The sequence below is a fragment of the Malania oleifera genome, chromosome 13 (assembly GCF_029873635.1).
Source record: "Malania oleifera isolate guangnan ecotype guangnan chromosome 13, ASM2987363v1, whole genome shotgun sequence".
Classification (NCBI taxonomy): Eukaryota; Viridiplantae; Streptophyta; class Magnoliopsida; order Santalales; family Ximeniaceae; genus Malania; species Malania oleifera.
The window spans coordinates 36,830,712-36,842,113 of NC_080429.1; positions in this window are offsets into that span (position 1 = coordinate 36,830,712).

Sequence of the window (11,402 nt, forward strand, 5' to 3'; positions counted from 1 at the left end):
ACCTAGGTGATAATTTTTAAATACCTAATTCACCCCCCTCTTGGGGTTGCACCAAAACTAACAATATCAAGTGCACAATATAGGGTGTTTATAGCACTAGAGTTAACTTGCAGCATTTTATGATCTATTTCGGTCATCTCTTTTTCTTCCTGAGGAATCTTTTTTCCGTCTACTAGCTTGGTAGGAATTAAGTCACCATGTGTGACAACCTTCCTAGCTTTTCAATCCATAGTTTGAAGATAAATTCTCATACATTGTTTCCAAAATGTATAAATAAGTCCACAAAAGCTTGGTGGTCTGCTTGAGGATTGACCCTCTCTAAAGGGAGCTACTCATAGGTGTGCCATATAGATCTTTATGTAACTTCTAGTTAGGATTTACTACAACCCCTCTCTGATACCAATTGAAAGTTAAGGTGTAGTCCCGAGAGGGGGGGGGGGGGAGAGGGTTGAATTGGGTTTTTAAAATTTTCTTTAAAATCTTTTTATGAATTATTAACCTCTTGTTAATTTAGCAATCACACAACCAACCCTTAATTGAATAATCAATCCACAAACCAACACACAAGTGAACAAAACTCAATCAACCAAATAACCAATCAATAATTAAAGTAAACAGCTGACCACCTGTTCTTTAAATGCAATTATTCAGCTGAGGTATGGAAGGGAATTAGAAGATGGTTGGGATTGAAAAGGGAAATGTCTACAATTAAAGCTGCAGTGAAATGGCTGTGCAAAGAAGGAAAGGGAAGAATTTCCAAGCTGTAGGAAGGATAATTGGACTAGCTGCCTTGGTGTACTTTCTGTGGCACTTCAGAAATAGAGCTAGATTTGAGGGACACTACATATCCTCTCCTGAAATGATTAATGTAATACAAAAATTCACATACATCGGGGTCTTTGAAAAATTTAATTTGTATTCCATTGATTAAGTCTCGGAATATTGTATCACATGATATTTGGATCATTGGAGTATTTGATAGGTATCTAATTGGCTATATATAGCCCCTGGGTATGCCCAGCTTCTGATGTATTTCTTTTGAATGTAATTAGATGGGGAACAAGGTTCCAAACAACCTGGGGATGCCCAGAGTACTTGTAAATATGCATTTTGATCAATATACATTTACCATTTGATAAAAAAAAAATAAAAAATAAAAAAAATTAAAGTGAACAACCACAAAATACTCAACCAAAATATATCTTTGGCAATTTTCAGCTTTTGTTTGTAGCCCTGTGTATATAATTGTTTCAAGCCCTGTAAAGAATGAAATTTGTTTGCACTTTCTTAACTAAGATTTCCGCAAACGATTAAATATCGTACACTCTTTTTAAGTTTTCGCAAAAGTTTAATTAAAACGTACTTTCTTAAGTTAAAAGTTCTTCTTAATCTTGGATTTTGTTTTTGAGCAACCTGTACTCATACACACCACACAATATATATGCTGAATGTAAAAGAGTAGGGTAAGAACGAGACCAAGATTTTTACGAGGTTGGGCTTATCCCCATCCTACGTCCTCGCCATAGGCCAATACCACCTAAGGATTCCATTAGAGCACTCCTTTCCGGGTGAAGCAAACTGTTACAAATCCCTCCTTAAGGGTATAGCCCCCTCTCCAAGCGATATCCCATGCTCGGTCACTCCTTCAATAGGGTAGAGCAACGCCTCTCCAAGCGATACCCCATGCTCGGTACAACGATCCAAACAATTCTTGAATCGCCAAGAACTACAAGAAAAAAGAAATAATTCCTGTGTACAATATCACTTTCACAAGAGCAGATTAGTACAATTTCAAGCACTATATACTTCAATATTCAAATATCAAATTGAAATATCTTGAAGCTCAAAAGAATTTATCACAGGGATCTTCTCTAGATGAGAATTAGAAACTCAGAAGTATAGAGATCAGAGAAGATTGATTCAGCACTTCAGAATTCTCTGCAAATCAGTTGTGCAAAAGAGAGAGCTTTGAGATAGCAAGTGTGTTTTCAGCTTTGAAACATATTTTTAATTTCTTAGTGAGTTTAATTTGCTAAAAGTATGTATTTATAGGCTTCTAAAAGTATTTTCGTGTTGCCCAAGATTACTTGGAGTGTTTCCCAAGTTTTCATAAAATTTAGGGTACAAGAAATCTTAATTTGAATTTTAAAATATTTAAAATTTCTAGTTGTTAATAGTGTTTAGTAGACTGAAGTGTCGGGTTCAGTCTTCTGAAGTACTTTAAAACACTGAAAAAATTGAACTGGATATAGGGTCAGATGACTGAACTGAAGGGTTTAGTCTTCTGAGGGTGTACTGCCTCTTCTGTATTCCAACAGGAAAATCTTCAGCAGACTGAATTATTCTTCAGTCTTCTGAAGAAATTCTTCAGTAGACTGAAGTTAAACTTCAGTCTTCTGAGGCAATACTGCAGTGTTTTGGAAATGTACCTCAGTCATCTGGGCAGTCACTTTTCAGGTTTTTTTAGTTTAGTTTTCAAAAACTCTTTTTGCTCTCTTACTTTGATTACTTATAAAACATTTTCTAGGGTCTGAAATAAGGTCTCTAAGTCCATAATCAACCTCTAAAGACTTCAACATATTTTCATAAGATATTTAAACATGAAGTACTTACAACATTGGTCTTAAAGCCAAAACTCTAAGCTAGAAGTCTTCCATGATATATTTGCTTCGTGTCCTCTTTGACTTGAGCTTTGAGTCAGCTTTTGATTTCCACATAGTTTGATGTTTGCTTGAGCAATCTTTGGATCATTTTGAATATAAATGTAGCTTTAGAGTCCCAAGTAATCTTTGAACTTTTCATTTGCTTTTCTCCCTTTTGAACTTGATCTATGAGCAATTTGGAAACATCATCACTTAAACAATACATGTTAAATTATCCTTCATTTGTTATCATCAAAACAAGATTGAAAAGTCATGTTAGGCCAACACAAGAAAAGTAAGAAAAATATTGATAAACCTGGTTTGGATCAAGTACGTCAGATGCATTACAATCCGCAGGACTCTTATATGAATTTAAAGCAGTACGCCAAAGTCCATGAATTGAGAAGTTTTGATAAATGGGTCTAACACATTTAGTTTTGAAAGTCGGTGGTTGCAAAAGGTATTTGGCCAATGTTGCGCAAATGCAATATAATCGTATGACTGTGCTTCACCACAAAAGATTATTGAGCACTTGAAGAGTAAGAGAATAATAGTCAAAACCGAAAAAAGATTTGGATGACCGATGACACTCGACATTGTGCCTTGCTTGATCTCTCTTTCTTACCTCCTATCTCCCTTTTGTTGTTCATTGCACAATGTCGATTCCACTTATATATAGTGGATATAAGGCATTCAATCACTTAAATTTTAAACATATTCTTTATAGAATTATATATTATTTTAATATCATCATGTCATATCCCTATGAAGTTCATGCTAAGTCTTTATTTTTTTTTTTGAAATGTTCCAAGATACAGTCATTTTTTATAGGTAAATGATGAATTATGAAAATATATATTAAGAACATCATACTAGATTGCAGCCTAACCTATGGAAAAAGTAATTAAGATAGTGATCATTCAAAATTTATGCATAATTTTTAAATATGATATAATTAATAACCATAATTAAATATTATTTCGATTGCTGTAAGGAAAATATTGACATGTAAAGAAAAAAAACTAATTATTATTTGTATTAAAATATGTCCAAATAAAAATTAATAATGAAAATTTTAATTTTATTCACATGTTAAATGCTAACGTGCATTCACTAGGGCACATGTGATGCAACGTGGTCCTTCCATGGCTAATTGCATGAAGGATTCTTCAAAAGATAAATAAATAAATAAATACCATATACATATATATATATATATATATATATATATATATATATATACAAGTCTCATGATATCATTGGCCCACAAAACAATAAAAGAGAAATGCTTCACACGGTTACTCTTTTTTGTCAATACACCATAATTTCATAATAGTCACAGGGCCGTGAAGAATAGCATTGTTCTTTCCAACCGTGCATGGATCACGCTATATCGTTTGTTCACATTTAAATGTAGGGAATGAAAAGAGAAATATGTAGTAAATATTCAATTTACAACTTTGTAAGTTGATAACTTTGGATGGAAGAGATTGAAATAGAAAATTTGAAAACTTTGCAATACAAAATATATGCAATAAAGACAATAATAATTTTGTCCTTTCACTAACGTATTTGTGGAGTTGGAGCCATTTGATAATATTATATTTAAATTACAATAAATTATTAATATAAAATTTAAATATTTTTTATAATAATTATACTAAAATTATTATTATTATTATTATTATTATTATTATTTTGAGCCACGAACTCATATGTCCTTTGTTTAATTCATAATAGTGTCAAATCACTACTCAAATTTTTGTCTCATGGGTGATCAATTGTATTATATAATTTAATGTCATTGAAATATATGAATAATCATCATTTAAAAATCATTTAGCTTAATTAACTTAAATATGTAATTGATGATCTAAAATATAATTCTCTAATTTGGAGTTCATTTTTAACACATTCTTTATAGAAATTATATATTATTTTAAGATCATCATGTCATATCCCCATGAAGTTCATGCTAGGTCTTTGTTTTTTTGAAATGTTCCAAGATACGATTTTGGGGAAGTCATTGCTTTCTAAATAAGGTATAACATATATATATGAATTATGAAAATATATTATTAAGATAAATCATGACAAATGCCACACTACGACATGCACTCTAGACCTATGGAGAAAAAGTAAATTAAGTTATGGATTGACTCATTCAACAAGTTAATTATATTACACAAATAGATTATTTAAAATATTATATAATTAATAAACATAACTAAATATTTTTTTGATTACTATAAGGAAAATATTGACATGTAGAGAAAAAAATTAATTATTATTTGTATTAAAATATATCCAAATAAAAATTAATTATGAAAATTTTAATTTTATTCACATCTTAAATGTTAACGTGCATTCACTAGGGCACATGTGATGCAACGTGGTCCGTCCATGCCTAATTGCATGATGCATTCTTCAAAAAAGAAAAAAATAAATAAATACCATATATATATATATACATGTCTCATGATATCATTGGCCCACAAAACAAAATAAGAGAAATGCTTCACACATTTACTCTTTTTTTGTCATTACACCATAATCTCATGATAGGCCGTGAAGAATAGCATTGCTCTTTCCAACCGTGCATGGATTACGCTTTGTTCATGTTTAAATGTAGGGAATGAAAAGACAAATATGTAGTAAATATTCAATTTACAACTTTGTAAATTGACCACTTTAGATGGAGGAGATTGAAATAGAAAATTTGACAACTTCGCAAAATATATGCAATAAAGACAATAATAATTTTGTGCTTTCATTGTGATGATTTTCAAACGTGTTTGTGGAGTTGGAGCCATTTGATAATATTATATTTAAATTACAATTAATTATTAAATGTAAATGTTGGAGCTGTCTGGGAATGCAATTGTTGTCTCCTGAGCGCATTGTTTGACTTTGTAGACACAATTCTTCATCACCATGTTATGGTCTAGGCACAAATGTATCTCATGTAGTTCCACTGGACGGACGAATGGATTAAAACATTTTATTTGGGGGATGAACCCGGTGTGCTTGATGATGGCATCTTTGATAGATTCCACCGAATACAAACTGTTGTTTGGTACGATGCCTGCAAATTAATTAATGAACTTTTCAGAATCAAGAAGAGTGTATGTGAATGAATGTGTGTTGTATGTGAAAAGTACGTGCCCAAAATATGTACGAGTAAACTTTAGTAGCTAGCTAGTTGTAATTCACAAAAGGAAAAGAAAGAAAAATTCAAACCATTTGAAGTCAAAATGGCCAAGAGATTATAAGAATTCTTTAACTGCAGTGCACGTTCAAAGTATCTTAGCTGAGTGGGAATGGCGTTTGATTTTGTGCATGTTCCATGAGTCTTCCACTCGTACTCCCAAATTCCATCAGGCTGCTGTTCTAGCAGATTCGGCCAAGCGACATCCAATTGAGGTCGGATGCTTCTTAACTAGATCAATAAATCATATATAATTAAAAAAAAAATCTTATATATATATATATATAATGTAATTACAATAAAAGTAAGAAAAAATTGATAAACCTGGTTTGGATCAAGTACGTCAGATGTATTACAATCCATAGGACTCTGATATGGATTGAAAGCAGTCGGCCAGAGTCCATGAATTGAGAAGTTTTGATAAACGGGTCCAACACATTTAGAATTTGAAAGTCGGTGGCTGCAAAAGGTATTTGGCCAATGTTGCACAAATGCAATGTAATCGTATGATTGTGCTTCACCACAAAAGAGTATTGAGCACATGAAGAGTGAGAGAATAATAGTCAAAACCAAAAAAAGATTTGGATGACCAATGACACTCGACATTGTGCCTTGCTTGATCTTTCTTTCTTACCTCCTATCTCCCTTTTGTTGTTTATTGCACAATGTCGATTCCACTTATATATAGTGGATATAAGGCATTCAATCACTTAAATTTTAAATATATTATTTTAATATCATCATGTCATATCCCCATGAAGTTCACACTAGGTCTTTATTTTTTTGAAATGTTCTAAGATACAATTTTGGGGAAGTCATTGCTTTCTAAATAAGGTTATATATATATATATATATATATATATATATATATATATATATATATATATATATATCTGAATTATGAAAATATATTATTAAGATAAATCATGACCTATGGAGAAAAAGTAAATTAAGTTATAGGTTGACTCATTCAACAAGTTAATTATATTGCACAAATAGATTATTTAAAATATGATATAATTAATAAGCATAATTAAATATATTTTTGATTACTATGAGGAAAATATTGACATGTAGAGAAAAAAATTAATTATTATTTGTATTAAAATATATCCAAATAAAAATTAATTATGAAAATTTTAATTTTATTCACTTGTTAAATGTTAACGTGCATGCACTAGGGCACATGTGAAGCAACATGGTTCGTCCATGCCTACCAGCATGAAACATTCTTCAAAAAAGAACTAAATAAATAAATACCATATACATATATATATACATGTCTCATGATATCAGTGGCCCACAAAACAATTTAAGAGAAATGCTTCACACGGTTACTCTTTTTTGTCATTACACCATAATTTCATGATAGCCACAGGCCGTGAAGAATGGCATTGCTCTTTCCAACCGTACATGGATCACGCTATATCGTTTGTTCATGTTTAAATGTAGGGAATGAAAAGAGAAATATGTAGTAAATATTCCATTTACAACTTTGTAAGTTGACAACTTTGGATGGAGGAGATTGAAATAGAAAATTTGACAACTTTGCAATGCAAAATATATGCAACAAAGACAATAATAATTTCGTCCTTTCATTGTGATGATTTTCAAACATGTTTTTGGAGTTGGAGCCATTTGATAATATTATATTTAAATTACAATAAATTATTAAATGGAATTTTTAAATACTTTTTAAAATAATTATACTAAGAATATTATTATTATTATTATTATTATTATTATTATTATTATTATTATTATTATTATGAGCCAGGAACTCATATGTCCTTTGTTTAATTCATAATAGTGTCAAATCACTACTCAAATTTTTGTCTCATGGGTGATCAATTGTATTATATATATTAATTTCATTGAAATACATGAATAATCATCATGTAGAAATCATTTAGCTTAATTAACTTAAATATGTAATTGATGATCTAAAATATAATTCTCTTTTTTAACACATTCTTTGCAGAAATTATATATTATTTTGAGATCATCATGTCATATCCCCATGAAATTCACGTTAGGTCTTTATTTTTTTGAAATGTTCCAAGATACAATTTTGGGGAAGTCATTGTTTTCTAAATAAGGTAATATATATGAATTATGAAAATATATTATTAAGATAAATCATGACTAATGCAAGAGTACGACATGCAGTCTAGACCTATGGAGAAAAAGTAAATTAAGTAATGAGTTGACTCCTTCAACAAGTTAATTATATTACACAAATAGATTATTTAAAATATGATATAATTAATAAGTATAATTAAATATTTTTTTGATTACTGTAAGGAAAATATTGACATGTAAAGAAAATCTTATTGGAGGTTTCTTCAAAAAAGAAAAAAATAAATAAATTGCATGAAGGTTTCTTCAAAAAAGAAAAAAATAAATAAATTCCATATATATATATATATATATATATATATATATATATATATATATATGTCTCATGATATCATTGGCCCACAAAACAATATAAGAAAAATGCTTAACACGGTTACTTTTTTTTGTCATTACACCATAATTTCATGATAGCCAAAGGCTGTGAAGAATAGCATTACTCTTTCTAACTGTATATGGATCACGCTATATCGTTTGTTCATATTTAAATGTAGGGAATGAAAAGAGAAATATGTAGTAAATATTCAATTTACAACTTTATAAATTGACAACTTTGGATGGAGGAGATTGAAATAGAAAATTTGACAACTTTGCAATGCAAAATATGTGCAATAAAGATAATAATAATTTTATCCTTTCATTGTGATGATTTTCAAACGTGTTTGGGGAGTTGGAGCCATTTGATAATATTATATTTAAATTATAATAAATTATTAAATGGAATTTTTAAATATTTTTTATAATAATTTTACTAAGAATATTATTATTATTATTATTATTATTATTATGAGCCATGAACTCATATGTCCTTTGTTTAATTCATAATAGTGTCAAATCACTACTCAAATTTTTGTCTCATGGGTGATCAATTGTATTGTATAATTTAATTTCATTGAAATATATGAATAATCATCATTTAGAAATCATTTAGCTTAATTAACTTAAATATGTAATTGATGATTACTACAAAAAATATTGGTTTTTAGTGACAAAACTATTAGTGACGGATTCAATTATGTCACTAAAAGTGGGTATTAGTGACGGTTTTAGCAAACGTCACTAATATGACACTATTAATGATAGATTTGAAATCGTCACTAATAGTTTCGTCATTAAAAATCGAAAAATATCATGGGAAAACATTTGTCGCGCAGAAATTATCTCAAGAAAATATTAGCGACGATTTCTGCGGTATTAGTGACGAATTAAGTCTGTCACTAAAAGACACTTATTAGTGACGATTAAATAACTGTCACTACTATTGTTTTTAAAAAATAGATGAATCTTCAAATTCGTCACTATTAGCCCCTTATTAGTGACGGATTTTAGAACCGTCACTAATACTTCTTTTATTTGAAAAAAATAAGAAAATTTTCTTTCAAAATATTAGTGACAAATTTGAAGATTCGTCACTAATAGCCCCTTATTAGTGACGAATTTTAGAACTGTCACTAATACTTCCTTTATTTAAAAAAAAGTAAAAAAAAATTATTTCACAATATTAGTGACAAATTTGAAGATTCATCACTATTAGCCCCTTATTAGTGAAGGATTTTAGAATCGTCACTAATACTTCTTTTATTTAAAAAAAAATTATTTCACAATATGAGAAGATTCGTCACTATTAGCCCCTTATTAGTGACGAATTTGAGAATCATCACTAATACTTCTTTTATTTAAAAAAAATAAAGAAAAAATTATTTTACAATATTATTGACGAATTTGAATATTCGTCTTTTTTTATGACCTGGACATCCTTGGAGAACTCGTGGTGTAAGAAGCTTTAATGGAAAATCAGAACGAAGGTTGCAATCAAACCGTTTAAGTGGGGAGGAGATATTAAAGCAGCTCAATTTGATCGAAGATATGAAATTTAGGAAACCACCGAACAGTAGAAAAAGGAAATGTGCTGAGTGGGAGTTGAATTGGACAAAAAGAAGCATCTTCTTCGAGTTGCCATACTGGAAAGATCTTCCACTACGCCACAACTTGGATGTCATGCACATGGAGAAAAACATTTGTGAGAATGTCATTTGTACATTGCTAGATATAAATGAGAAGACAAATGACAACACAAATGCTTGCCGAGAAATGAAAGATATGGGAATATAGCTTGAGTTGCACCTGTTTCATGATGGGGACAAACTTCTCATGCCATCATCTTGTTACACATTTTTGAAGGATGAGAAAAATAAATTTTTTGAATAGTTGAAATCAGTGAAGTTCCCTGATGCATATGCATCGAACATAACTCGATGCATAAACTCGAAGGAAGGGAAGATGTTAGGAATGAAAAGTCATGACTGTCACGTCTTCTACAACGGGTTCTACCCATTTTCCTTCGTGGACACTTGACCGAAGATATTCGTTCGATGCTAATTGAGCTGGAGATCTTTCTTCGACAGGTGTGCTCCAAAAAATTGAGCGTAAACATACTTGAATGGTTGAAGGAGGACATCGTGATCATACTATGCAAGCTGAAGAAAATATTTCCACCAACATTGTTCGATGTCATGGTCCACCTAACCATCCATTTACCAAGGGAGGTCATAATTGGAGGATCGGTCCATATCTTTGGATGTATCCTATTGAGAGGTAAATTATAAAATCCTTTTATAATGGTCATGTGATTTCCTCATTTTGTTTTCTATTTTGTGTCTACAAGTCAATAATGCTATGTAAAATGCACAGACTCTTATCCACTTTGAAGAGGTATGTGCGCAATAAAGCATGACCGGAAGGTTCAATCATTGAGGCATACATTGACAATGAATGTCTTACATTTTTCTCAATGTATGTACATGATATTGACACAAGGTTCACTCGTGAGAAGCGATATGCAGACGTTCATGCTATTAATGTAACGACCTGCTTAATTACCACAAATTTTTTTTCTATAATATAATAAAACCAACATGACAAGTTCAGCAGATCATAATCTTGAACTTATGGGTACAGAAATACATCAGAAGTATAGTATGGAAGCCAAAGCAGCAGGAAACATAAAACTCATAAAATATCATATACCCATCATTACTTATTACAATACCAGAGTTACTGTATCCATTGTATTTATATATACATAGTACACTACCCAAAAGAAACCTAGGGTCACTTTTCACAAAATCCATCTGCAAAACACTTACCCTTCAGAAAGGGCAAACTAGCTGTAACTACCTCAGCGGAGCTTTATCTGCTCTCCTATTAAGGGTTCCTGAAATAATCATGTAATTTGGGGTGAGACACCTCTCAATAAGAGAAATAAACTAATATCAGTATGTGACAACATGAGTTTTTCCGTGTTGTACATAAACCATACGTAAACATAATTAGTAAACTGTTTATATCATATATGAGAAAACATATACTATCATAGCATGGCAGAACATACTCCATTTTCATAAACATAATTCATC